The sequence below is a fragment of the Dama dama genome, chromosome 33, assembly GCF_033118175.1.
Source record: "Dama dama isolate Ldn47 chromosome 33, ASM3311817v1, whole genome shotgun sequence".
NCBI classification, from domain to species: Eukaryota; Metazoa; Chordata; class Mammalia; order Artiodactyla; family Cervidae; genus Dama; species Dama dama.
The window spans coordinates 49,722,352-49,747,029 of NC_083713.1; the positions used below are offsets into that span (position 1 = coordinate 49,722,352).

General features: G+C 34.7%; 1 protein-coding gene across 2 annotated transcripts in view; it reads right to left on the bottom strand.

Moving 5' to 3' along the window:
• The window catches only part of MBD5 (methyl-CpG binding domain protein 5), a 230,624-nt gene extending 222,393 nt beyond the window's left edge, over positions 1-8,231 (bottom strand). The window contains exon 1 of one of the 2 annotated variants that reach the window (XM_061135123.1): positions 7,740-8,231. The gene's annotated coding sequence lies outside the window, so the exon portion shown is untranslated. The remainder of the gene's footprint in view (positions 1-7,739) is intronic. The other variant, XM_061135125.1, reaches the window with a different exon arrangement.
• Positions 8,232-24,678: the final 16,447 nt, after the last annotated feature.

Genomic DNA, 24,678 nt, shown 5'->3' on the forward strand with positions numbered 1-24,678 from the left:
ATGAAAACAAACTGTGGAAAATTCTGGTTCAAATGAATTCTTTTTAATGGCTGAGTAATATTCCATGGTGTATATGTACCACAGCTTCCTTATCCATTCATCTGCTGATGGGCATCTAGGTTGCTTCCATGTCCTGGCTATTATAAACAGTGCTGTGATGAACATCGGGGTGCACGTGTCTCTTTCAGATCTGGTTTCCTCAGTGTGTATGCCCAGAAGTGGGATTGCTGGGTCATATGGCAGTTCTATTTCCAGTTTTTTAAGAAATCTCCACACTGTTTTCCATAGCGGCTGTACTAGTTTGCATTCCCACCAACAGTGTAAGAGGGTTCCCTTTTCTCCACACCCTCTCCAGCATTTATTGCTTGTAGACTTTTGGATAGCAGCCATCCTGACTGGCGTGTAATGGTACCTCATTGTGGTTTTGATTTGCATGAAAATTCTGAAAGAGATGGGGATATCAGACCACCTGACCTGCATCCTGAGAAATCTGTATGCAGGTCAAGAAGCAACAATTAGAACTGGACACCAGTACAACAGACTGGTTCCAAATTGGGAAAGGAGTATGTCAAGGCTCTATATTATCACCTGCTTATTTAACTTATAAGCAGTGTACATCATGAAAAATGCTGGGCTGGATGAAGCACAAGCTGCAATAAAGACTGCTGGGAGAAATATCAACAACCTCAGATATGTGGACAACACCACCCTCATGGCAAAAAGCAAAGAAGAACTAAAGAACCTCTTGATGAAAGTGACAGAGGAGAGTGAATAAGTTGGCTTAAAACTCAACATTCAGAAAACTAAGATCATGGCATTGGTCCCATCACTTCAAGGCAAATTGATGGGAAAACAATGGAAACAGTGGCTGACTTTATTTTTTTGGGTTCCAAAATCACTGCAGATAAAGACTGCAGCCATGAAATTAAAAGATGCTTGCTCCTTGGAAGAAAAGCTATGACTACGCTAGACAACATATTAAAAAGCAGAGACATTACTTTGCCAACAAAGGTCCATCTAGTCAAAGCTATGGTTTTTCCAGTAGTCATGTATGGATGTGAGAGTTGGACCATAAAGAAAGCTGATCGCCAAAGAATTGATGCTTTTGAACTATGGTGTTGGAGAAGACTCTTGAGAATCCCTTGGACAGCAAGGAAATCCAGCCAGTCCATGACAAAGGAAATCACTCTTGAATATTCATTGGAAGGACTGATGCTGAAGCTGAAACTCCAATAATTTTGGCCACCTGATGTGAAGAGCTGGCTCATTTGAAGAGACCCTGATGCTGCGAAAGATTGAAGGTGCCAGGAGAAGGGGACGACAGAGGATGAGATGGTTGGATTGCATCAGCAACACAATATACATGATTTGAGTAGGCTCTGGGTGTTGGTGATGGACAGGGAGGCCTTGCCTGCTATAGTCCATTGGGGCGCAAAGACTCGGACATGACTGAGCGACTGAACTGAACTGAAGTAGATTTAAAGTAATTGTTATATTCCTTAAGGGCTTCCCTGGTGGATCAGTGGTAAATAATCTGCCCATAATGTAGGCGACATAGGTTTGATCCCTGGGTGGGAAGATCCCCTGGAGGAGGAAATGGCAACCTACTCTAGTATTACTGCCTGGTAAATCCCATGGACAGAGGTGCCTGGCAGGCTATAGTCCATTCGGTTGCAAGAGTCGGACATGACCTAGGCACTGAACAACAATATTCCTTAAAGGGAATAAGGATTCTCACTGGCTTTGAGCCACCATCTTCTCTAGCTGTTTCTATACGCTGCAAAAGGATAGCTTTTTTCAGGGATCAAATGAACAGCTAATGCCGTCTACCATTTCAATATTTTGGAGGTCCACTAACCAAGAAGGTATCATTATACATATTTCTAAGCTGTGCTGAAAGCCATTGTTAATTTACTTAAAATACTTACTGATGAAAATAAAATACTGCTCCTACCATAGAAGCTATTTACTGTGAGGAAAAGAGCAAAGATCTTTGTTTAAATTTGTCTATCAAAAGACGTTTTAAATGTGGATTTTGGCAAAATTTTGCAAGCAAGAGCATTGGCTCTTTAAGAATTAAAATGAATTTCTGGCAGGGATCGGCTGCAGAGTCTGCAAGAAAACATGCTACAAGTTTAATAAAGAAACTAAGTGGATAAAAATGAACATTTATATCAATCTCAGTTCCAAAGAATAGTGATAGAGCTACGAAAAGGAATAGGTGAAAAGAAAATTTCTTTCTAATTATAGAAAGCTCTTACCAGAGAATGAGAGAAAAACTCGAGGCAATAAAAAGTGCTATAAAAGACAGTAAATGTAATTACAATGTATTACTTGGTTTTGCAGTGAATAATATTCATATAACATCAATAAGGTAAATGTTAATTTATAAAACTATATTGCAAGACAGGGGCACAGTGAGCTAAATCATCATCAATGATAAAATAAAATTTCTATCAATAAATAACATCTACCATTGGTAAACACACACATAGCAGTGATAAAGCACACACGATTTACAATTAGGTGGCTAAATACTTGAAAAAATCTAAAGCAACTGAGAACTAAAAGCAGTTATCTTCAAGTGTATTCCTATGGAGGGGACACTCAATATTATTTGATTTAACATGTACCTATAATGAGTAAATTTTTTAAAAAGAGGAGAAAAGAGTAAGGACATAACAGGGACTTGAAGGCTGCATATGCTTTAGAGAGAGGCAATACGGTGCAACAAGCACTGGATTCAGACTGACACAAACATGAGTCTGAATTCTAGCTGTGCAATTGACTATTTCAAATACCTGTGGAAAAGTCAGCTAATGTTTTTGAAGACCATATTCTTTTATATATAATTAGGCAATAATTATTCATATCATGCAGAGTTACAGTGAGAACTACCAGCACCAACAATCTATATGAAGCATATGGCACTTAGAAAATGCTTAATTAATAGTTGTGGCTGTAATAATTCATTCTTTCTTGCCAATAAAAACAATAGCTAGCTATATCAAAGTTCATACTTTCTAAAGCCTCATTCTTATTTTGAGACATGAATCACAATACAATTCAGTAGAGGTTTATCATCTGCACTGTATAGCTGGGCAAAAAGGGGCAAGCCTATTTGCTCAAATCTTCCTATTGGTAAGAAATTAAACTCAAAACAAAACTGAAAATGCTTAGTTTGTTCAGTTTCTCTCAAAAATAGTTCTGTTTCATTCAAACAATAAATAGAAAAGAAGAGAAGGAAAGGACATATAGGCTTCTCTGAGGTTTAGTATACTGTTTTCATCAACAAATTTCTTTCACATAGTTAGCAATAAGGTGATTAATGGTGGAGAAGCAGGAAGAAAAGTTTTAAACAGACAATAGCTATGAACCTCGGTACCAGTCCAAGGTCTAAACTTTTCTAATATACAAAAGATAGAGAAACTTAATTATTTTTACTTAATGTAGCCTAGATAATTAACAGAACTGTAACAGTACAGTTAAGATTCAATTGTGATCATGTACTTCCTGACCGCACTTTATTTGTACCTAAGCCCTCATAATTTCTTAAAGCAGACTCAAAAATGGATCTTTACTTTAAAATGACTGAGGAGAACAATTACATATAACTTTCAGGAATGTGGGCTAAAACATAACTTCCCAAGACTATTGGTGTCTGGTCTTGTTATAACTGTGGATTCAAAAAGAGAAACCGTCATTCATGTGACATCTATGCCTAGGACACTGCTCATCACCTGTGAGCCATCTATGAAGGGCTGGGCTTCCAAGTCTAGGTCTGTGAACAATGAACTAGAGTTTCCTGAAGGCATGTTAGTCATGTTCACTCTGTCATCAGTGCACACCTAATGCCGGGTAAACAGCAGAGGCTCCATTAATAATTGTGGAGTGTGTGAAAGAGTAAAGAACCATTCCTAAGTGACTGAATTTTCACTCTTCAAAGACAAAATTACCAAGCACAAAATCAAATAGTAAATTTATTGATAACTCATAATATTTTTCCTTATTTAAAAAAATCAAATATTATAGATAAAATGAAGTATTACTCCATTTGGAGTTAAAATTCTGCTACTTATATGCAATGTCAATGTTATAGTCTAACTACTTCTGTTTCATAATAGGTACTTTCTCTTATTTGTAAAAATAATGAGAATACTCACAGTAATTGTAAAATTGTACATTTTTTTGTAACCTAAACTATTATAGCCACTATAAATAGGCCTGAAATGCATCATCTCATTTACTCTTTAGAACAAACTTATGAGACAGATACTACAGTCACATAGGATACATGACGAAAACTGAGTTAAAGACGGAGGCATCCAAGGTCACAAAGATGGTAAAATCCATATAAAATTACTCTGTGCTGAGTTCCTCAGTTGTGTCCAACTCTTTGCAACCCCATGGACTGTAGCTCGCCAGGCCCCTCTGAACATGGGATTTCCTAGGCTAGAATATTGGAGTGGGTTGCCATTTCCTCCTCCAGAGGATCTTTGTAGCTGAGGAACTGAACCCAGGTCTCCCACTTTGCAGGCAGATTCTTTACCATCTGAGCCAACCAGGGAAGCCCATATAAAATTACTCTAATTCTAAAATAACTGGTTTAGTCACAGAAAGAGTCAACACACACATCCAGACTCAGAATAGTCCTAGCCTGTATCTAATCTCAAGTATGAGAGAATATTCATCTACTCTTTCAACACTCACTGAATGCCTATTATGCTCCAGGCACTATGCTGGGCAATCTTAAAGATCACTAGTAATTCTGAAATAAGCAGCGTACAATAACACTGCTCTAACAGCTTACTGCTGGAAACTATACTCTGAAAGTTTTTCCACTCTGTTCGTATCCAGGTGTGACACGTGTGCTTTTGTTTGTCCTACTAGGTACATACTTCTTTAAGGCAAGGTGTACTATACTCACTTTTTTTATATTCCCTAGAAACGCATAGCAGAGTGTGATGTTATAAAAAGTTCTCAATAAACACAGTTTGAATCAAATTTCTTGAGCTGAGAAAAAATGTAAATAAAGATTTTATTTGCAAATCTTCTTTGCAATTATCTTTTACATAAAAACAAAAATAAATGCCCCAAATAAGACAGTCTTAGTATTTTAATCTATTGGTAAGTTTTAATAAAATTGTTAAGTTTTTACAGAGGCAAATATAAAATATATTCTTATAAATTTCATGTTCTATGTAAATAGGCTTTGCTATGCTTGCTTTTCATATATTATAAATTTAGGTTATGTTCTTTTTATAGTAAGGCCTTTCCCTACAATCTGAGTTTGTGCATATGACTGCAAAAGGATAAAAGATTCCATTTTAAAAGGAATAAATAATAATTTATCTATTTCCTCTCAGTCATTATTATGATTATAGAAATATGAATGCCTGATTTCATAAGAATTATGTATAAAAAGAGAACCCACATCTTGACAGGAATTATTTTATTTCTTCTTCTGACACTGCATTTTGCTTTTTACTCAAGATAAAAATAAAATGAGTTTGAAAGGACAGATTTTAATCTCAGATGCAACTGAAGATTTTTTTTGTGGAAAAAAATATGTGGCAATTCATAATATGCATTAGAGATCAGAATCTGGCCCTAAGTTTACATGATTGATGGGTTTCTATTAGAACAGGCATAAATAGGAATAGTAACTATAATAATGCTTACCAGAGAGAGAGTTGATGGAACATCAACCAGTTTCCCCTTTTATCTATAGCATTAAATTGCTACACTATAGCAAAATACTTAAAAACATACACACACACACACACACACACACACACACACACACAAAATCCTATGCATTGCTTAAATATAATCCCAAACAATACAAAAGGACAGAAGAAATACTGATGCTAACTATTCACGGAGAAATTCACTCAATAACCAATTTCTGAAAGTCCATGTTTGTCCAGGGTACAAATTATCCATTTGTGAGTCACAAATAAATACAGAGGAGAGAACAGTTTCATTACATAGTGGTACTTAATATTTACTGACCATATATATAAGCACCACTGACTTTACTGGACCTAAGTATTCTCACTGAATATGCTTGGTGGCTCTAAAAACGGAAATTTACTTTAGTCTCATTATTCTCTGAGAGGAAAAATAAAATGCTACAGTAGTATCTTCTGGTCACCAGTCAGTTGGCTGGCTCTTAAATGCTCAAAGAAGAGAAATGGACATTGCCTAGAATGTTGACCTTGCAACCTTACTGTTAGTAATCCTTCTTTTCTATTCTTTATTTGAATCGTAATCTGATAGGTTCTCCCTAGTATATGGATAATACTGATGCAGGAACCTCTGGGAGGCATATAACTATCTTGCAAAACTGACTTACTTAATCTATACTCCTACAGATCTTACCCCTTACCGAGCAGTACGATCTTAAGTAAGGCATCCCATATGGTAATAGTTAACCTTCTAATCTTATAGAATCATTATGTAAAGAAGAGTAGCAGCATTATGAGTGCCAGTGAGGTTCTGGGCCCTGTGCCACATGTTTCACATATATTTTCACATTTAATATTAGCAACTAACCTTTTATGGTACACAGGCTCATTTCCATTTTACAAATAAGGACACTAAAGATCAGAAATTTGAAGTAATGACATAATAAACGTCAGAGCCGGGAATTAAATTTAGGTCTAAGTGACTAAACTGATCATGAACTGAAATAATATACATGAATGAGAAATAATGAAGCAGATAAATATGAGAATAAAAAACCCCAGGAATTTCAATCCTGGTAAATGAGGAATATTTGATTCAGACTTGTTATCCCACTGATAATAATTATGAACTGTGGAAAAATACTGAAACAAAAAAGAATTATTCGAAAACACAATGAAGAGTGACCAAAAATAGGCAGAAAAGAAAGAATTTTACCCTTGAAAGAGAAGAACATCACTGGGCAAAACCTACATTTATATGAGTTCCCTTGAGGGAAAAAGATGGGGAAGAAGCTAGAATTAATCTAAAAGCCACACTTTTACTGGTTGAGGTATCAGAGAACAGAATTCAAAGCTGAGAGAATGGTTGATACTTGAATGTTCAGGGAGGTGGATTTCAGAAAAGAAACATGGAGGAGTTAACAATTTGCATATCTACTCCCATCACAGTTGACCCCTGAACTGTGCGTTTATGGGGAATATGCTAAAGAGCCCAGTGGAAAGTAACAGATGGAAGGTTGAAACAGGGATTACTACTGCTGACCACTGTGTGAGACAGAGTTTGAAGTTTGAATCTCACCAAATTACAGCAGCTTGGTGCAAAACTCAGGCTTTCCACAGAAATCCCTCAAGGGCCACGTTTTAGGAGTAAAGATTATATCCTTGTACTGAAAGAGTCACTCTTGGATTAAGGGCAAATCCCAAAGAGACTCCTCTAACATAAAACCAAGCCTTTACTAGACAAAGACTAGCAGCCAGTGATTTAATTGTTAGGAAATAAGGCTTCAGAAGAAGACAATGGAACCCAGAATCTCTAACATGTATCATCTATTATGTATAGAGTAAAAAACAAAAATTAACTGTAAAATGTGACCCAAAGATCATAGCAAAAGCCTCCAACAGAGCAGGTTCTGAGAAGACTCAGACAAATATTTTAAGGAAGCTGTTACAAAATTTATCAGGAATATAAAGGAAAATATCATCATAATAAATTCACAAACAGATTTATCAGGAAAATAGAGACAATAAAGAACAATTGAATATACTTACAAATAGTTAAAGTAATACATCTTGTTATATATATTTTGGGCTTCCTTGATAGCTCAGTTGGTAAAGAATCCACCTATAATGCAAGAGACCCCGGTTGGATCCCTGGGTTGGGAAAATCCCTTGGAGAAGGGAAAGGCTACCTACTCCAGTATTCTGGCCTGGAGAATCCCATAGATTGAATAGTCCATGGGGTTGCAAAGAGTCGGACACAACGGAGCAACTTTCAATACAATATATATATTTTACCACAGTATATGTTTTAAAAAAAATCAAATTCAAATTGTAGAAACAAAAAGCACAGTATCAAAATGAAAAATTCACTGACTGGCCTTAACAGCACATTGGAGAGGTTAGAGAAACAGCAGAGAACTTGAAGATGAATGAATAAAAATTTCTCAAGGACAGATAGAAAAATATTAGGAAAACCAAATCCAGTCTCAGTGACCCATGAACGTATGGAACAATATCAAGTAATTTATCATACACATTATTTGAATCTCTTAAGGAGAAGAGAGAGAAAATGGGGGAGGAAAAATATTTGAATAAGTAAAAATATTTGAAAATTTCCCATGTATGGTGAAAAAATCAACCTACAGATCCAAAAAGCTGAGCAAAACTCAAGAAGGAAATATAAAAAAAAGATATTCTAGGCACATCATGTCAAATTGCTGAAGATCAAAGACAAGGAGTAAATCTTAAAGAAGCCAAGAAAAAAGAGACAGTTATCCTTTTAAAAGTAACTATATTAATATTTTCTGAATATACTAGCCAATTAAAATGAAGAAGAAAAATAAAAGATATAAACATTAGGAAGGAAAAGGCACCCCAATCAACAATGGATAGACCAATCTATACAGAGATCAAATAAGGAAATAGTGGATTTGAATAATGTGTGTGTGTGTGTGTTAGTTGCTTAGTCATGTCTGACTCTTTGCAACCCCATAGACTGTAGCCCACCAGGCCCCTCTGTCCATGGGATTCTCCAGGCAAAAACACTGGAGTGCATTGCCATTTCCTTCTCCAAAAATAACTACAGAAAGAAAGAAAGTGAAGTTGCTCGTGTCTGACTCTTTGCGACCCCATGGACTGTAGCCTACCAGGCTCCTCCACCCATGGAATTTTCCAGGCAGGAGTACTGGAGAGGGTTGCAATTTCCTTCTCCAGGATTTGAATAATACTATAGACCAAATAGATAAGAGACATTTACAGAACACTCCACCTAGTTGTGACAGAAAATATATTCTTTTCAAGTATATATGGAACATTTCTAGGTAGATCCTATGTTAAGCCACAAAAGAAATGTCAACAAATTCAAGAGAGAAATTATACCAAGGATGCGTTCTAACCATAATGGTATGTAATTAGAAATCATTACAGGAAGAAAGTTGGAAAATAAAAAAATACATTGAAATTAAAGCGTATGCTCCTAAACAACCAATGGATCAATGAAGAACTCAAAAGGGGAATATAAAATGCTGAAACAAATATATATGGAAATATAGAGCACCCAAACTAGTGTGATACAGCAAAAGCATTTCGAGCAGGAAGTTTTATAACTATAAATGCAAACAGAAAGATCTCTATAAGCAACCTAATATTATATTTCAAGGAACTTGAAAAAAGAACAAACTAAGCCCAAAGTTAGCATTAGGAAGAAAATAATAAAGATGAGAGAAAAAATAAACAAAATAGAGAACAGGAAGGGAATAGAAAAGATTAACGAAACTAAGACTTGGTTCTTTAAAAAGATAAACAAAATGGATACACTTTTAGCTAGACTAAGCAAAAAAAGACAGGCCTCATACAAATAAAATTATAAATGAAGGGGCAGACCTTACAACAGATACCACAGAAACACAAAAGATACTAAGAGACTACTATGAACAATAAAATGCCAGTAAGTTGGTAAACTTAGAAAAATGCATACACTCATAGAAATATGCAACCTGTCATGGCTGAAGCATGAAGACATAGAAAAACACGAAAGAGCAATTAAGGAGATAAGAGTCAAAAGTCAATAACCTCCCAACAAACAAAAGGCTAGGTAGGCTCAGATGGTTTCACTCGAGAATCCTTCACAAACCCTTCCAAAAAACTGAAAAGGAGAGAAAATGCCTAAACTCGTTTTACAAGGCCAGCCTATCCTAATACCAAAGCCGGATAAGACCATCACAAGAAAAGAAAAATATAAGTCAATATCCCTAATGAAAATACATGCAGAAATTCTCAACAAAACATTATAAAAGTGAATTCAACAGCACATTAAAAGGATCATACATAACGAACAAGTGGGATTCATCATGGAATGTAATGATGATTTAATATATGCAACTCAGTAAGTGTGACACATCACATTAACAGAATGAAGACCAAAACCTTATGATCATCTCAACAGATGCCAAAAGCAAGCATTTGAGAAAATCCAACATCCTTGCATGATAAAAACTCTCAACAAAAAAACTCAACATAATAAAGGCCAATATATGACAAGCCTACAGCTAACACCATACTTACAGTGAAAGGCTGAAACCTTTCCACTAAAATCAGGAACAAGAAAATGATGCTTATTCTCATCACTTTTATTCAACATAGTAGTGGAAGTCCTAACCAGAGCAATCAAGCAGGAAAAAGAAATGAGAGCTGTCCAATTGGAAAAGAAGGGATGAAACTTTCCTTGTATGCACAGGATACAGGATCTTATGTAAATGGTAAAACCTTAAGATTACACCAAAAAACTGTTAAAACTAAGAAAAGAATTCAGTAAAGTTGCAGGAGAAAAATCAATATGCAAAAATCAGTTGTATTTCTACATACAATGAACAATCTGAAAATGAAATAAAGAAAACAACTTGATTCAAGAAAAATAAAATACTTGGGAATAAATTTAACTAAGGGGCTGAAACATCAATACATTGACAGCCAGAACATGCTGATGAAAGATACTGAAGAAAACACAAATGAATGGAAAGATATCTCATGTTACTGGATTTAAAGAATTAATATCAAATAAAATGCCCATACTATCAAAAGCCTAAATCTTTAGATTCAATACAATCCCTATCAAAACTTCAGTGGTGTCTTTTACAGAAGAAAAAAAAAAAATGCAACAATTTGTATAGAACACAAAAGGTCCCAAATAGAAAAAGCAATCTTGACAAGAAGAATAAAGCTGGAGGCATCATGTTTCCTGATTTCAAACTATATTAAAAAGCTTTAGTAACAATATAATATGGTATTAACACAAAACAGACACAGAGACCAATGGAACAGAATCAAGAGCCCAGAATAAACCCACGCATTCAGTCAGCAAGGGACCAAGTTGATACGGGAACCAAAGAAAATCAGTGGGGAAAAGGTAGTGTCTTCAACAAATGGTGTTGAGAAAACTGAATGTACACTTGCAAAAGAGTGAAAATGGACCTCTATCACACCACTCACAATAACTAATCTTAATTGGATTAAATGCTTAATGTGAGACTTGAAACCACTAAACTCCTAGAAGAAAACTTAAGGAAAAAGCTCTTTGATATTGGTCTTGGAAATGATTTTTTTTGGTATGTGATATCAGAAACAAAAGCAAAAATAAATTAGTGGGACTGCATTAAGCAAACATCTACACAGTATAAAAAAAAAGATCCACAAAATGAAAAGGCAACATATAGAATCAGAAAAAACATACATCATTTATCTGATAAAGGGTTAATATGCAAAACATGCAAGAAACTCATTCTACTCAATAGCAAAAAAACCCCCCAAACAACTCAACTTTTAAAAATGGGCAAAGGAATTGAACAGATTTTTTTTTCAAAGAAGATATACAAATGACTAACAGTTCCATAAAAAGGTGCTTAACATCATTAATCATTGGGGAAATACAAATAAAAACCATGAGATATCACTCTACACCTGGTAGAATGGCTATTATAAGAAAGACCAAGAGATAAACAACTGCTGGCAAGGACTGAAAAACAGGGAACCCCTGTGCACTGTTGAAAGAAATGTAGATTGGTACAGCCATTATGGAAAACAGTATAGTGGTTACTCAAAAAATTAAAAGCAGAACTAGTGTATGATCCAGCAACCCCACTTCTGGGTGTATAGCTGAAGATAATGAAATTGGTATCTCAAAGAGATATTTATATCCCCATGTTCACTGCAGCATTATTTACAATAGTCAATACATGCAAGTAACCTAAGTATCTGCCAATGAGTGAATGGATATACAAAATATGATACATATAAAAATAAACGGAATAGTACTTGTTTGTAAAAATGAAGGAAAGTCTGCCATTTGTGACAACATGGATCGACCCCATCAGCATTATACAATGGAATCATTTACACATGGACTCAAGACAAAAACAAAACAAAACAAAACTGTACTCAGAAACAGTAGATTGGGGTTGCTAGGGGTGGGGGGAGATGAGGCTGGGGAAATGGTACAAATTTCCAGTTTTAAGATGAATAAGCTCTAGGGAGCTAATGTACAGCATAGTGTACTATAATGTACACCTGAAAGTTACAGATTATACAAGATCTTACAAGCTAAGAGAACAGATTTTACAAGGTCTCACCACACACACAAACACACACACACAGAGTAGCTATCTGAGGTGATGGATGTGTTAACTAACATTATGGTAATCATTCACAGTATATACCTACATCAAATCATCACACCTTATAACTTTTAACTTGCATAATGTTTTATGTCAATTGTATCTCAATATACTCAGGAAAATAAAAAGAGGAGACAATTATATCCTAATTTTCATGATGACATGCTGTATACTTGAAAAACTGAAGAAAATCAATGGAAAACTAAGGGAAAAAAAAGAATCTAGTAAGGTAACTAGTTATATATAATAAGTGTAGAGAATCAATGACTCTCCTTATAAGCGAAGCACAGTTTAAAAAAATTAGAAATAAATCCATTTAATAAGAAAAACAGAAGAAAAGTAAATAACTCAAACAAATCCAGATATCTGAAAGACATGTAATTTGTTTTCAGAATAGATATAGTCAATATCTGAAGACTGCTGATTCTCCTAAATTAATATACTATTTTAATATGATTCTGATTAAAATACCAGTAATAATTTTTTTATTTTGAGAATTGAAAGATGATACCAAAGCTCATATGGCTAATAGCATGTCATTATCTTGAAATATTTTGAAGAAAAAGAAGTAAGAAAGGCATCATCACTCCAGATGTTAAAAACACTGTAAAGGTATAGTAGCCAAAGAGTTTAGTTCTAGAGAAGAAACAGACAAACAGAAAATGTATAATGAGAATCCTGAAATATACTACGATATATATAAAGATTTTGATATATGATAAGGGGGTCATCTTAAGAAATGGTTGCTTCAATCAAAGCTGCAGGAACATAAGCAAAATTTCAGGTGATTTAAAGACTTAAACACAAAAAATTTATAAAATAATTGGGGGGGTGGTGGATAGGCAGAGCATAGAAGATTTTTAAGGCAGTGAAATATTATGTATGATACTATGGATAGTGAACACATGGCATTATACATTTTTTCAAATCTGTAGACTATACAATACCAAGAGTGAACCCTAATGTAAACTGTAGACTCTAGTTGATAATGGTGTGTCAATAGGTGCATCAACTGCAACAAATATACTCTGTTTTGGGATACTGACAATAGGAGACCATGAATGTTTGGGGTCAGGGAGTCTATGGAAAATCTCTGTACCTTCCTCTTAGTTTTGTTGTGAAATTAAAACTGCTGTTATAAAAAATTAAGCCATAAAGGTGGGAAAGATAAAATGATGTTGCATATTTCATAATCTTGGACATAAATTCCAGAAGCTGTAATAGAAAACAATGATAATCTGACTAAAACAAAATAAAAAATTTCAGTGTGAGACTACCATAAATTAAGTTGAAGAACAAAAGTAAACGACAAATTAATGTTCAATTTAAACAATTGAAATGCATAAAATATACATATTTTATTAGCATACAAAGAGCTCTTAGAAATCAGTAAGAGACAAATAGCAGAAAGGCCACTAGCAAAGAACAAAGAATTTGCTGTCTTTATGTAAAGAAAAAGGTATAGAAAAGTATATGCATGTGTTTGCATGCATATCTGTGTCACATGTATGTGCATACATGCACTTGTATGTGAATAGATTTCTGAAATGACATTTTAAAAAGCTAACAGAAGTTACTTGTGGGAAGTAGAAACAGGATGGTTTCAAATTTTACTTTTTATTTCACACTTTTCCATGCTCTATATTTCTTATCTTAAAAATCATGAGGATATATTGCTTTTATAATTCAAAAGCAAAACCTAATAGAAACACATTACTTCTGGAGCACCCCACCAGTAAAATGCTGACTATCTGAACCAGTGTATTCATTTCTGTGGTCCTTATCCTCATTCACTGACATTACATGTTGAATACTATTATGGTGTTAAAAACATTTAAAAAAAAAAAAAAAAAAGAGAGTGTCTTAGTAAAATGCAGTAAAACTAGACATATGGAAGTTTACTAAAGAAACATAGCACCATTTTACTTATGAACTTTTTTTTTTAATCCTTAAATTGTTTTTGAAATACACAGCAGAAAATGATTACTGCATTTTCATTTTGGCTCTTTAAAGTCATAACTAGAGAGTTTTGTCTTTCTCCTCTTTCATTCTGGGGCTCTGAAATCAATCAAATTCTGCCTTTCAAGGCCCATCACACTCAGTCTTCTCTGTTATGGATCCATTCTCTCTATCCTCAGCAGTTTTTCTTTCAGGAAACTGGTCTCTCTCTCCACGATTTTAGCTATTAACAAGCAACAGCTGCATCAAAAGCAACTTGATCAGTTGCATGCTCAGTAAACAAGCATGCAGACAAGGGACAATGACAGTAATTAATGTAAGGATCTGAGTCTGACCCATTAGTAGAGTAATTTGAGATACAGCAAATTGCATATTGTAGAGAGTGTAAGAAGTTTTTCCTCAAAGATCCTGGATCAGGATGATACTTTTTCCAATAAATTGGACAACCCAGAAGATATGGACAAATTTCTAGAAACATACAATCTGCCAAGACTAAAGCAATAGGAACAGATAATTTGTACAGGTTGATCATTAGAAGTGAAATTGAATTTTTAATTAAAAAAAATTCCCAGCAAACAGAAGTCTAGGACTGGACAGCTTCAAAGGGAATTCTAATAAGCATCTAGAAAAGTTAATAACTATCCTTCTCAAACTATTCCAAAAGACTGAAGAAGATGAAATACTCCCAAATTCATTCTATGAGACCACCATCACCCTGATAACCAAAACCAGATAAAGACACTAATGTAGATACAAGAATCTTCAGCAAAATGTTAGCAAACTGAATCCAGTGATATATAGAAAGGATCATGCAGCATGATCAAGTTAGATTATTTCAGGGACACATGGATGGTTCAGTATTCACAAATCAGTCAATGTGACACATCACATTAACAAAAGAAGGATAAAAACCTCATGATCGTCTCAACAGGCACAGAAAAAGTATTTGACAAAATTCAACATCCATTCATGATTAAAAACTCATATCAAAGAGGGTACAGAGGGAACATATCTCAACGTAATAAAGACCATCTATGACATATGCACAGCTAAAATCATACTCAATGATGAAAACCTGAAAGCCTTTCTTCCAAATTTAGGAATAAGACAAGGATGCCCACTTTTGCCACTTTAACAGTGTCGGAAGTCCTAGCCACAGCAAGCAGACAAAGGAAAAAAAAAAAGGCATCCAAATTGGATGAGAAGAAGTAAAACCATTACTATTTGAAGATGACATGATACTATCTATATATAGAAAACCCTAAAGTCTCCACTAAAAATATATTAGAATAAATAAATTCAGCAAAGTTGAAGGGTACACAATATACAGAAATTTGCTTTCTATACACTAATAATGAACCATCAGAAAGAGAAAACTAAAAAAATTCCTGTTTAAAACTGCATCAAAAAGAACACCTAGGAATAAACTTAACCAAGAAAGTGAAAGACCTATAGACTGAAAACTACAGAGCACTGATGAAGGAAACTGAATAAGATATAAAGAAATGGAAAGATATCCTGTACTCTTGGATTGGAAGAATATTATTAAAGTGGCCATAACTACCCAAAGCAATCTATAGATTTAATGCAATCCCTATCAAAATATCCAAGACATTTTTCATAGAACTAGATCAAATCATCCTAAAACTCATATGGAACCATAAAAAACTCCAAATTGCCAAAACAATCTTCAGAAAGGAGAGCAAAGCTGGAATTATCTTTTCAGGCTTCAGACTATACTTACTACAGTAAGTATAGTATAGCTTCAGACTATACTAATCTACAACAATCAAAACAGCATGATACTGACACAAAACGGACATAAAACAATGGAACTGAATTAAGACCCCAGAAATAAGCCCACAAACCTATGGTCAATTAATCTATGACAAAAGAGGCAAGAATATACAATGGAGAAAAAGACTGTCTCTTCAGTAAGTGGTGGTGGGAAAACTGGAGAGCTACATGTAAAAGAATGCGATTAGAACACTTCTTCACACCATATACAAAAAGAAACTTACGTGAATTAAAGACATAAATGTTAAGACCTAAAACCATGAAATTCCTAGAAGAACATAAGCAGGATACTCTGACATAAACTGTAGCAATATTTCTCTTGTTTCTGTCTCCTAAGGCAAAAGAAATAAAGGCAAAAATAAACAAATGGGACCTTATTAAATTTAAAAGCTTTTGCAGCACAAAGGAAACTACATACAAAATGAAAAGACAATCTAAAGAATGGGAGAAAATACTTGCCAAAGAGATGACTGACAAGGGAGTTAATATGCAAAATAAATAAACAGCTCATAAAACGCAGTATCAAAAATGTCACCCAATCAAAAACTGAGATAAAGACTGGAATAGACATTTGTGTAAGAAAGATATTCACATGGTTAACAGGTGCATGAAAAGATGCATAATATGGCCAATTATTAGAGAAATACAAATCCAAACAAAGAGATATCACCTCACAACTGTCAGAACAGCTGTCATCAAAAAGTCTACAATTAGTAAATGTTGACAAGGATGTGGAGTAAAGGAAACCCTTGTACACTGTCGGTAGAAACTGGCATTGCTGCAGCCACTATGGAAAACAATATGTAGGTTCCTTAAAAAACTAAAAATAGAACTATCATATGATCCAGCAATTCCACTCCTGGGTATATATCTGGAAAAAAAATCCCACAAATTTGAAAATATACATGCACCTCAATGTTCAAAACAGATGTATTTACAATAGCCACATATGGAAGCAATCCACATGTCCATCAACAGACAAATTAATAAGATGTGGTCATCTATACAATGGACTATGTCCGCCATAAGAAAGAATAAAATTCTGCCATTTGCAGCAACATGGATGGATCTAGAGAATAGTATACTTCATAAAATATATCAGACTGAGAAAGACAAATACTATATGAAATCATATGTGTAAGTTAAAAGACAAAACAAATAAATGTATATAGCAAAACAGAAACAGACTCACAGATATAGAAAATAAACTAGTGATTTCCAATAGGGAGAGGGAAAAGTAGGGGGAAAGAATAGGGGTAAGGGGATTAAGACAGAGAAACTACTATGTACAAAATATTTAGATAAGGAACAAGGATATAGTATTTAGCACAGCAAATTACAGTCATTATCTTGTAACAGCTTTTAATGGAGTATATATGTAAAAACACTGACTTACTACGCTATACATCTGAAACTAATATAATATTGTAAATCAACTATATTTCAGTTCTTAAAAAAATGACACTTTCTAATAACCACAATGTCTTTCTGAACATTTAATTACATGGAAATTCCTATTTCATACATTTCAGTTAGCTCCTAAATGGTAAAAGGACATGTATATAAATGAAATAGAATTATGTCATTTAATTGCCTCCACTATATTCATTCATTTCATTTCAGTCACTCAGTCGTGTCCGACTCTTTGTGACCCCATGAACCGCAGCACGCCAGGCCTCCCTGTCCATCACCAACTCCCAGAGTTTACCCAAACTCATGTCCATTGAGTTGGTGATGCCATCCAGCCATCTCATCCTCTGTCGTCCCCTTCTTCTCTCGCCCTCAATCTTTCCCAGCATCAGGGTCTTTTCAAATGAGTCAGCTCTTCGCATCAGGTGGCCAAAGTGCTGGAGTTTCAGCTTCAACATCAGTCCTTCCAATGAACACCCAGGACTGATCTTTAGGATGGACTGGTTGGATTGCCTTGCAGTCCAAGGGACTCTCAAGAGTCTTCTCCAACACCACAGTTCAAAAGCATCAATTCTGCACTCAGCCTTTTTTATAGTCCAACTCTCACATCCATACATGACTACTGGAAAAATCATAGCCTTGACTAGATGGACCTTTGTTGACAAAGTAGTGATTATCAAATATAGTATATTCTATTTTTCCTCATATCCATAAATTTTATCTTCCAGTATAGTGTCTGGCACATAAAAGTGTCCAAAACATACAGAAGAATAAGTAAGTGCAAAGAAAACACTGCTATTTACAAATATAGTATATCAGAATTGGAAAGGATTGTAGAGGTTCCCAATCCATAAGAATTCCATAAGTCTCACCTATCCTCGCCCTGATCACCACCGTAACTACTACTGTCATAGTCCAAGCAAACGGTAATTCAGTCTTACTGGGAATACTCCACTGACGTTAAATCCTCCAACCTAAGAAATCAGTCTATTCCAGTTTCAGATGTATCCTTGGCCTCTGAATACCGACATTTGAGGGCAAAATATAATTTCCTTAAATTTCCAACAGGTTTTTTGTTTTGTTTTTTTTGCCAGAGGTAGAGGATTTTTACTGTTGCTGATCTTCTTCATACTACAAAGTCTTTAGTTTTATTTGCCTTTTTAAAATTTCAAATCCCCTAATATTCAGTTCCAAGTTTTCCCTTTATAATTAGATCAGCACATCTCTAAGTAAATATTTTATTCCCAATTTTTGTGAGGTCCATTCTCACCCAAAAGTCCACTATTTACTGAAGTATACTTGACTCACAATGTCTCAGGTGTACAGCAAAGCAATTCAGTTATACACATACATATATTCTTTATTCTTTTTCAGACTTTTTCCATTATAAGTTATTAGAAGGTATTAAATGCAATTTCCTGTGCTGTATGATAGGTCCTTATTTATCTGTTTTGTATATAGTACTGTGTATATGTTAAATCTAAATCCCAGATTTATCCCTCCCCTTCTTTCCCATTTGATAACCATAAGCTTGTTTCCTAAGTCTGTGAGTCTATTTCTATTTATAAATAAATTCCTTTGTATAATTTTCTTAGATTTCACATATAGAGGATATAATATGATACTTGTCTTTCCTTGTCTGGAAAAATCTACTACTCTTGTATCAACTCCACTTATAGAGAATTTGATTCAGTGGACTAAATAATGCTCAAAGTCATGCAACTAGTAATCGGCAGAATAGGACCAAAACATCTAGGTTTTTAAAAAACTTTCCCAGGGTGTGTGTGAAGAACCACCACCTTACTAATTTGATTCATAGTTTGGAAAATCAGATCCCATTGCTGAAATACACAGTCAACTGGTCATTTAACCATGTATTTTGCTTTTTTTTCTCCACAAAGTTTCAACTTTCTTTTAGAAAATTAGATAAAAATAAAAACCAAAGCCTTGAGTTCTTAAGGATTAAGTTCTGGGAAATACAGAACATATCTCATTTTTATGCACTGCAAACTCTCTAGTGCCTACCTATGTTTATCTTTTATACCAAATTCAACGAAAATATTTAACATGAATGGTGTATAACTGAGCTCGTTTTGGCTTACCTTGCAATAGCAATCCTTCTGGATGCTGTCTATAAGCAAGGGCATAATTACAACTTTCTTCATTTAATTCACAAACATTATTCAGTGCCTATTACATGCAAAGAGTAATTTGAGCAGGTTTTACCTGCAAGAAAAGTATGTTTTGGAAACTTGATGAGCTTCATGCAAGAATGGAAAAATACAAGGACCCTACAATAGGATTTTAGAAGCTTTCAGAAGCTCAAAGAGAAGAAAACATATATAAAATCCTTTTATTGAAGGGCTGAAATAAGAGTACACACCCTGAATAAGTTTTATTACATGAAAAATGTATGAAAATTACCTAAATACATGGGAAATGAATATAAAAAGGACATGATAAAAATGTACTGATGATCTGTATACCACATGTTGTTGTTGTTCAGTTGCTAAGTCATGTTTGATTCTTTTGCAACCCTATGGATTGCAGACCACCAGGTTCCCCTGTTCATGGGATTAGCTAGACAAGAATACTGGAATAGGTTGTCATTTCCTTCTCCAGAGGATCTTCCCAACCCAGGGACTGAACCTGTGTTGCCTTCATTGGCAGGCAGATTCTTTACCACTGAACCACATGGGATGCCCAGAATATATATGTACATAAAAAGACAGTGTTACTGTTGAATTGTGTTCCCCGGAAAGATACATTCAAATCTTAATACTCAACACCTATGAATGTGACCTTATTTTGGAAATAGTGTCTTAGCAATTATAATCAAATTAAGATCAAGTCATGCTGAATCCAATATGATTGTGTCCTTACAATAAGAGAAGAGACACAGACACACAGGGAGAAAACCATGTGATGAGGGAGGCAGAGACTGGAGTGATGAGTCTATAAACCAGTAAATGCCAAGGATCATCACCATCACCAGAAGCTAAGAAAAAGGCGTAGAGCAGATTCTACCCAGTGGCATCAAAACAGCATGCCCCTGTGGACAATTTGACTTCAGACTTACAGTGTCAAGAATTGCGAGATAATACATTTTTGTTAATTTAAACCACCCAGTTTGTGGTATCTCTTACAGAAACATTAACAGAGAACAAAGTACCTATTCACTTTTATCTTTCCAGTGAAATATCAAGTCAGTTTCTCAGATTAAATAAATACTTGATCAATGTATATATAAAATTGAGAAAATTCGTCAAATCACTCTGCCTTGCACATGGGATATTTCTCCAAATAACAGTGGTTGATATGAAGTCAAAATCTTAGGGCAGGCAGTGATTCCATGAATATCCAAGTAAACTTTCTTAAAAAATTTGGAATATACATAGTTTTTGTGAGGCTAAAATGTTAACAACAATTTTTTAAAAAATATTTTTTAATGACTATTTTTGGGTAAACTATATTTTACATGTTTAAAAATAAACTTTAAAATAGCTCATTTGGTACAGCAAACATGATGCAAAAGAAATTTGTCATGAGTATAATGGATAAATTCATTATTGCTTTTGCAAGAGTTCAGCTTAATGACTACAAGGAAACCTGTTTACATTCATTTTGCAAAAAGTAGAAAAACTGCATCACTTACTTATTGAATTGTATAATGTGTTAGGCAGCTAAGCTATTTACTTACATTATCCGTCCCATTTAACCCTTATAATTATAACTATCAAATTTAAAGATGTACAAATTGAGGGACAAAGACAATCAATAATCTGCCCAAGTTAATACAGCCAGTGGGGGTGGCACAGTTGTGGTTAGTCAATCTATTCTATGAATTTGTGTTCTTGAATAGCAAGCTTATAAGTGATACCCCACTATGTTCTAACTGCCTTTCTAACTACTAAATTTTTTATAAAACATAATTTGTAAATAAACCTTAAAATATGTGAAATGAGTCAGCACTTTTGATTAAAATTATAAATATCTGTGGCTTATTAATGACATGGTCATAAATAGAATGCAATTCAAAGAGAAAAAAGAGCTGGTTTTTAATATAATTTGGAAGAAATATAAATTACAGCTATAAGACACAAGATATGATGCTGTGATGAAAGAATAACTGAAGAGCAAAATAAGATATGATATGTGGGAAAGTTAAAAAAGGAACTATCAGAGAAAGAAATTCAACAACAGGTTGCTTACACAGAAGCACTGTTTATGGGAATTATTTTCATTAATTGAGCAATGGGTCAATTTGAAATATTTTCTTAAATAGGTGAATTGTATGTACCAAATTAAGAGAAGGTTTAATCATGATTAGAATGTAATTCTGAGAAAAGAATTTTTAGAAACAGTCGCTGAATAAAAGGGTAAAGAAATATCTCCCTAACTCCTGACAGCTGTTATATTGGTTTACTGAAGGAAGCAATGAAATCTATTTCTTTGAAGATCCTTAAAAAGAGAAGGCATACATTATCAGCAGTTCAGAAAGGTTTAGGTGTCTCTCTGCCAGAAGGCAACCAGCGGATAATCACTTATGGTTCTATAAAGCCTAGTGACTGCATAATAATGCTATTCTTATAACTATGAGGAAAGGGCAACACAGCTGCTTTTTCTTTTCTTTGGTGATCAGGATTTGCTATCCAAAAAGTTGCAGAATAATTTGAATGTAATTAGATGAAATTTTCCCCAGCAGAAAAGCAAAAATTAATTTTGACTCTAGTTACTGAAAGAAAGCTCAGAAGCCCTACACTGAGCTTTTTAAACATTTATGGTCTCCTTCACTTAGAAAGCAGTCCTTTATGTTCAACTTAAAAAGCAAACTCATTTGCTGGATGACCTTAGGCCTATGAGTTGAATTAACACTAAATTAAAAATTCTGAACATCTCTACAGTTTCTTTGTTTGTATAAAATGCTTGGAGAAATTCAATTTTACTGCATTCTACTCAAGTTTTTATGAATTTACCTTTATTTCATTTCATATTATTTACTTAATCCTTTATTTTTCATGAAAGTTGAGAGGACAGATTCCTTATATTTATTATTTTTTTCTTTATAATGCAGTCAATTTCTTTCCAAGCAAATCCCCTTTAGAGGGTAATGCAATTAATTTCAGTTTTGAAGGTGGAACTGTGGTCTACAATTCTTGGTCTGCTATTTTTGCAGGCGCAATAAGAGCTGTTGTGAAAGTAATGAAAAGTTCAATGGGATCTTGTGATGGACGATTCCCACAAAATATAAAGCTGCTAGGCATGTAAAATCACTGCAGATGGTGACTGTAGCTATAAAATTAAAACATGCTTACTCCTTGGAAGAAAAGCTATGACAAAGCTAGCCAGTGTTTTAAAAAGCAGAGACATTACCTCGCCAACAAAGGTCCGTATAGTCAAAGCTATGATTTTTCTAGTAGTCATGTATGGATGTTAGAGTTGGATGATAAAAAAGGCTGAATGCCAAAGAATTGATGCTTTTGAACTGTGGTGTTGGAGAGGACTCTTGAGAGTCGCTTGGACTGCAAGGAGATCAAATCAGTCCATCCTAAAGGAAATCAACTCTGAATATTCATTGGAAGGACTGATGCTGAAGCTGAAGCTCCAATACCTTGGTTACCTGATGTGAAGAGCCAACACATTAGAAAAGACCCTGATGCTAGGAAAGATTGAAGGCAGGAGGAGAAGGGGACGACAGAGGACAAGATGGCTAGATGGCATCACAGACTAAATGGACATGAGTTTGAGCAAGCTCTGGGAGATGGTGAAGGAGAGGGAAGCCTGGTGTGCTGCAGTCCAGGGGTCACAAAGAGTCAGACACGACTGAGTGACTGAACAACAAAAGGGATGTAAAGAGATGACATCCTAAGATTTTAGAGCACTTTAGAACAGTTATTTAAAATGAGCAGGAAATGCTGAAATTTAAAAAAAATTATATATGGTATAAAATGAAAGTGAAGTGGCTCAGTCGTGTCCAACTCTTTGCCACCCCATGGACTGTAGCCTACCAGGCTCCTCAGTCCATGGGATTTTCCAGGCAAGAGTACTGGAGTGGGTTGCCATTTCCTTCTCCAAGGGATCTTCCCGACCTGGGTCGGGATCAAACCCGGGTCTCCCGCATTGCTGGCAGACACTTTACCCTCTGAGCTACCAGGGAAGCTCTCTATACGGTATAGATACTTATAAAATAAATAGAAAATAATTCTAACTTCATGAACTTTTTAATATTTGTTGTTATATATGTGTCTAAGATAGATGTAAAGAGCCCTGTTTTCAAACATGGGTACTTAATTATTATTTAATTTTTTTTTTGTATTTAGGGATATAATGAGTCCTATATATTATATGGAAAAGGCAATGGCACCCCACTCCAGTACTCTTGCCTGGAAAATCCCATGGACGGAGGAGCCTGGTAGGCTGCAGTCCATGGGGTCGCCAAGAGTCGGACACGGCTGAGCGACTTCACTTTCACTTTTCACTTTCATGCATTGGAGAAGGAAATGGCAACCCACTCCAGTGTTCTTGCCTGGAGAATCCCAGGGATGGGGGTCACACAGAGTCGGACACAACTGAAGTGACTTAGCAGTAGCATATACTATATAGTACTCCAGGTTAGGGTAAAAGCAGCTTACAATAATTTTTGACATGAAATAGTGCTCAGGGGAAAAAACAGGAAGGGAGAAATAGCTATGATAAAAAAGTATTAAAAGTACTTTTTATTTTTTCTAAAACATAATTGTATTTGTTTCTATATACTTAATAATATAAAACTCATAGCACATATATTTGATTACTTGCCTCCAAAAAATTGTTGACATTCTCTGTGGCCATCTGTCAAGGTACTCATTCCTTTGTGTTTGATGAAATTAGAGGAGGATTATGCTTCTATGGATTGATGAAGGAAAATATTCTGTGTTCTTGTCTTCTGGTATTTATTTCCCTAGTCCTGTTAAAAAGGAAATAAGCATAAATTTTGAACAGATAGCCAGTTATTCTACATTTCTTTAGATTTATATTTAAGAATATTTTGAGATTCTTAATGAGGAGTTTTAGTCTTACACACAGGATTTGCTAAATATATAACTCCAGGTAAGAAGAGCTATATCAGATGATTCAATCCCCATATCTTTCAGGATAGGCAACTGAAATCCAGA